Source organism: Aegilops tauschii, chromosome 5 (genome assembly GCF_002575655.3).
Source record: "Aegilops tauschii subsp. strangulata cultivar AL8/78 chromosome 5, Aet v6.0, whole genome shotgun sequence".
NCBI lineage: Eukaryota > Viridiplantae > Streptophyta > Magnoliopsida > Poales > Poaceae > Aegilops > Aegilops tauschii.
In genome coordinates, this window is record NC_053039.3 from 283,061,014 (window position 1) to 283,066,696 (window position 5,683).

A 5,683-nucleotide genomic window follows, 5' to 3' on the forward strand; every position below is an offset into this window, starting at 1 on the left:
GACAATGGTGCGATTATAATGATGAAAAGTCGTTTAAACCTATAAGAAAATCCTGAAGGACAGATTTTAGTTAGGCGTGCAACAACTGACCAACCAAGACTTAGATATGTACTCCCTCCGTTTCAAAATAGATGACCCAACTTTGTACTAATTTTATATTAAAATTAGTACAAAGTTGGGTCATCTATTTTGAAACGGAGGGAGTACCTTGCTGGGGATAATTCATCAATAAGCTGGCACCACGCCTGAACTTTGTATCAAAGCATAGCGATGCGTTAACAAAACTGCAAGCTAAAAAATTTCATGCTTGCTGGGCAGTGGGCACCATAGGTCCTAGAGTATATATAATTATATATATGAAATCCACTGTATGTTGTATACACAGACCCGCTTTTCAAAAGAGCACAACAATATCTAAGGACGATTAATTTCCCACTATTTGTGTATATGTATAGGAACCCTGAAAAATTCGACTTCAATTTTTGGAAAACTTGCTTGTTGAGTAAAGTTCAGAGAAAGTGTTACAACTAAATCCTTTAGCTATTCCAGTGATATCCACTATTGGAACACCAAAGAGACGGAGCTTGTTGCTTCCTGGACTGCTGCCTAGAGCAGAATTCCCCATAATTTCGTTGGTAATGACTCACCATGGAATCACAAATTGATTCTGAAAGTGAAAAGTAGAAGTACACAAAGCAACTGACGAAGGGACGCAGCTGTCTCCTCCTCGAAGCGCCACCACCCCTCGCACTGGAGCGCAGCCAACCATTGAAGCTGAACCGGATTTTGAGCTCGGTCACCGGCCGACCGCCACAGTCACCCAGGATCCGCGGGTTGAAGTGGGGGATCTCCGTCGCGACTTTCCCATGTCTATGTCCATCACGAACTACATCAAGCGGAGGCAACAGGTACATGTACCATAGCGGCGACGGCTAGCTCCACACCGACGAAGAACAATAGCACACTGAGCTTAAGGGTGTCAATTCAACAATACAGACCAAAAAGGAAGACCAAACCGTACAGTACTCCATCCTTATATATACTGGCCAAAAGGCAACTTCAAACAATTTACACTACTTCAGCACCCCATGTTGACTGCGAATGCAGACCAAACAATACAAATTCCACTCTAATATGCATTGAACAAGAAAGGAATTTCCAACCATATACTACTACACATAATTATTTGTTATATTTACAACATTTTTTGTTTGCTCATTACAAAATAAGGCAAATCCTACCTGGTATGGTAGGAAAATTTCAAGACCTGAGATTTGCAATGCTACACAACTAAAAGGATTAACCTTACAATTGTGATCCTAGATTGCAAATAAGCATACTTGACAGGAACTATGAAAAACTACATCCTAGTTCTAAATTTGTAGCAGTGCTTTCTTGATATCTTAGGGTCTGCAACTAAAATCAAATGTGCCTATTTAATCAACCCTGACAAAGTTTATGATCTTAAACAACAGTATCAATCATGGTCAATCTGAATCATGAACATTGCAAAATCTGGCAGTACTCTTGTACCACAATGGCATATGCAAGCATTAAAAAATATAGAACTGCGAGCATCACAGTACCCGGGACAATCATTTCTTCAGAAAAGTATCCATCAAAGTAGTCATCAATAATTCCTGCCAATGCCATGTTATACCATCAAGAGATTTAATATACTATTTAAATGAGCTATCTTGATATCTTAGGGTCTGCAACCCCAAAGAAAGATAAACGTAGAAGGTAGAACAAACTATCCTGGTGGGTGTACCCAAATGTTTTCTCTTCTGCCATCAATAGAAGTAAGAGACCAGCAATGAATTTTAGAGCAATAGTTGCTATAAGAAAAGTTAAAAATGTCCAAGCATAGAAAATTGTCTACTACATCACAGGAACACGAGAATATTGATCAAGACTTTTAAAATAACATGCAATGTTTTTTGAACCATTTAGTAGTACGTTTTGGGTCTAGTCGTAGGGTATGTGAGTTGGAGACTTGGAGTACAACAAATTTACATCAGATGTTTTTCAAAGAGGCAAATAGCATCCAACAACAATTACTCAGGATAACAAAAAGGATAATAATTTTCCATGACAATGAACAGGACTGTGTACCTTCTTTATATTTGCTCTTTCCATTTTTAGAGGAAAATGCGAACAATACTTCAGGATTTTTATCACTATCTTTCTGAGGCCAATGAATCTGGACATCCACTATATTCTAATGCGCCTTCAGAAGTAAGTAGACTATCATAATACCCTTCTCTGTGAGCTCCAACACCAGCAACATCTTGTTTCCAACCATTAAAAAATGCGCCCCAATAACACCTAGAACAAAAATAAAAGAACCCCAATAACAATACAGATCTTGTTTGCTGAAGACAATCTCACCATACAAAATCTAAGGAGTTTTATTAAAACTCAGTCAAATGCCTTTCCCCAAAATAATAGCATTTCATATGAAAAGACACATAACTAACAATATACAATGATTTGCATTTGCTAACTACTATAATTAGTTGTTTGCAGCACTGTGCCATCTCCGATAGAGTGCAATCCAGTATGTTCAGAAGGCAAAAGCAAAGAGACAAAAACTACCAATGCATATGTTTGAAAAGTGAGTTCCTAATAAGATGAGATCATCGTTGGACTTCCAATCAAAGAAATTCATAGGATCAACACTTAGAAAAGATTTCAGTAAACATTTTCATTATCTTTGATTGATTACAAATAGATTTCTACCTATTGCACAAAGCCCATGCTTGTAATCTGACGGGAACTATTAAAAACAAGTGAACAGATCAGGAAAACATCTACTGATCTCCATCCATTACGCCATGTAAGTTGGTTCCCTTGGTGTTCAGGTAATACATAGACAACCAAATCAATTGAATAGAGAAAGCAATCTGCACTGTACTGGTATCTAAGCGAGACCTACAGGAGCAGAGGAGCATGGTTTGATCAAGGACTTGGGACTCAGTTAAAAAAAATAAAGGGGGAGAGGATTGGGTGGAAGGGATCTCACCAAGATGTAGCCATGGGGGGGGGGGGGGGGGGGGGGGGGGGGGGGGCGGACGACTGGAGGAAGCAGCCGGGTTGCTTGCACGACTCGGTGGGCTCCGGCCTTGGGGCAGCGCACGCACCATCCTGTCATCGCGAGTAGTAGTGCTTCCGTTCTTTCCCCAGCCTTCGTCACGCTCGTGGCTTCAAGCCACCGCCGCCGTCATCGCGCTCGTGGCTCCGGCGAAGCCCTGCCCGAAACCCTAGCCACGGGAGAGCGGGCGGTAGAGGACGGGGGCGGAGAATATGGCCGGAGTGGAGGGAGGCGCGGACTGTGGGGAGCTCGGGGGCGTGCTGTGCCGCGCCGGAGGTCGCCGGAAGCGGACGGCATAGGCGGCGGCGGGTGCGGCGACGATGGCTTAGTGCGCGAGAGGGAGAGGAGGCGAGCCCGTGCTCCTCCTGTGGTCGCGTTTTTTTTACTTTACACAAATCTGTTCGGACCGCGGGTTCAATACTCCAAACAACAGGGTGTCTTGTGCAAAAACGAAGCGTTTTACCAGATCACTTAAACAAGGACTGCGGGTTGTATTACTGAAAAACATAGGGGGGCTTTTAGCAAAAGAGCGGTGACGGTGAGCGGGTGGGCAGAACCGATAATCGCTTTATTATTAGGGAAAGATTTATCATGAACTTAGTCCTGATAGTATTTGCAAATTATGTTGTAAATCAATAGCTCGCGAAGTAGCTCTCCGTTTATTTTTGATATGTTCCTAGAAAAAAATAAGTTGAAAGAAGTTAGTAGCAATAATGCGGACTGGGTCCGTGATCCGTGGATTATCCTCATTGTTGTACAGAAGAATTATGTCCTTGATGCACCGCTAGGTGACAGACTGATTGCAGGAGCAGATGCAGACGTTATGAACGTTTGGCAAGCTCGGTATGATGACTACTTGATAGTTTAGTGCGCCATGCTTTACAGCTTAGAATCGGGGCTGCAAAGATGTTTTGAACGCCACAGAGCATATGAGTGTTCCAAGAGCTAAAATTGGTATTTCAGACTCATGTATGTGTCAAGAGGTATGATACATCTGACAAGTACTTTGCCTACAAGATGGAGGAGAATAACTCAGCCAGTGAGCATGTGCTCAGAATGTCTGGTACTACAATCGCTTTAATTAAGTGGGAGTTAATATTCCTGATAAGATAGTGATTGACAAAGTTCTCTAGTCACTTTCACCAAGCTACTAGAACTTCGTGATGAACTATAATATGCAAGGGATGACGAAAATGATTCTCGAGCTCTTCGTGATGCTGAAATCCGTGAAGGAAGAAACCAAGAAAGAGTATCAAATGTTAATGGTTAACAATACCACTAGTTTCAAGAAACAGGACAAAGGAAAGGAAAGGGAACTTCAAGAAGAATGACAAGCAAGTTGCCACTCCCGGGAAGAAGCCCAAGTCTGGACCTAAGCCTGAAACCGAGTGCTTCTACTTCAAAGGGATTGGTCACTGGAAGCGGAACTGCCCCAAGTATTTGACGGATAAGAAGGATGGCAAAGTGAACAAAGTTATATTTAATATACATGTTATTGATGTGTACCACTACAAAAAAACACACATCCGTGACATTTTGGGCCGAATAATTTTTTTTCCTGTCATGCTTATGACACTTCTATGACAATAATTGTGAAAAAAACCGGGATCATCATACATGTGGTGGGCTCGTACTTCTATGACAAAAAATCATGACAGAAAATGGGCTTTTCGTCCTGGGCGGGTCGGAGACGCGGCTGCATGACATTCTTTGGGACGTCCATGACAGAAAAAACCATGGTAGAAGCGAGGGCGAGGAAAATATCGGGGAGTTCCCGGTTACGGTGGGTGGTCGGGAGCTGAGCGATGCACGTTTCTCTCGTACACGTACGCGCGTGGGTGCGAGGCGTCGGGCTCTAACTAAACCCGAGCGAGGCGTTGGGCTCTAACTGAACCCGAGCGATTGCACTAGCTATGTTACTGAACCCGAGCAATCGATCCCTTGCTGTTAACTGAACCCGAGTGATTCCTTCGCTACTGCTGCTAACTGAAGCCGATCGATGCCGCCTCTTGATGAACAGTGAGCGTTGTTGGGGGGGTTGGATGAACAGTTTCCGATGGGGGGTTGGATGAACAGGACCCCGTGGTAGTAGAGGCCGTTGCCGCTGAATGAACAGGACCCCGATCGAGCCGGTTGGGGGTGGATGAACAGGACCCCGTGGAGGGCTGGATGAATAGGACCCCGTGGAGGGCTGGTTGAACAGTAGCCGGTGGAGAGCTGGAAAACAGTAGCCCGTGGAGGGGAGGTTGAACAGGATCCCGTGGAGAGGGCTGGTTGAACAGTAGCCGGTGGAGGAGCGGTGGAGGCTGGATGAACAGGAGCCCGTGGATGAACAGTCGTAGGTGGAGGCTGGAGGAGGTCGACGGTGGATGAACAGTAGCCCGTGGAGGAGGTCGACGATGGAGATGAACAGTATCCCGTGGAGTCCCGTTTTGTGGTACACCACACCCCTCCCGATGAACAGGACCCCCGTTTCGACCGTAGCGCTCCAAGACAAGTCTGTTTCCTCCGTTTTGCGGTACGCCACACCCCTCCGATCAACAGGACCCCATTTCGATCGTAGGAGGTCTAAGAGAAGTCTGTTTCCTC

General features: G+C 44.4%; 1 long non-coding RNA gene across 2 annotated transcripts; it reads right to left on the reverse strand.

The window, feature by feature from the left end:
• Positions 1-336: 336 nt before the first annotated feature.
• Positions 337-3,846, reverse strand: LOC120964894 (uncharacterized). 2 transcript variants are annotated; one of them, XR_006664115.2, is made up of 2 exons: positions 3,026-3,846; positions 337-2,328 (listed from the first exon to the last, which is right to left on the reverse strand). It is a non-coding gene; the product is annotated as an uncharacterized lncRNA (long non-coding RNA). The 2 variants fall into 2 exon arrangements; XR_005757124.3 differs by lacking the exon at positions 3,026-3,846 and adding an exon at positions 2,743-3,019.
• Positions 3,847-5,683: the final 1,837 nt, after the last annotated feature.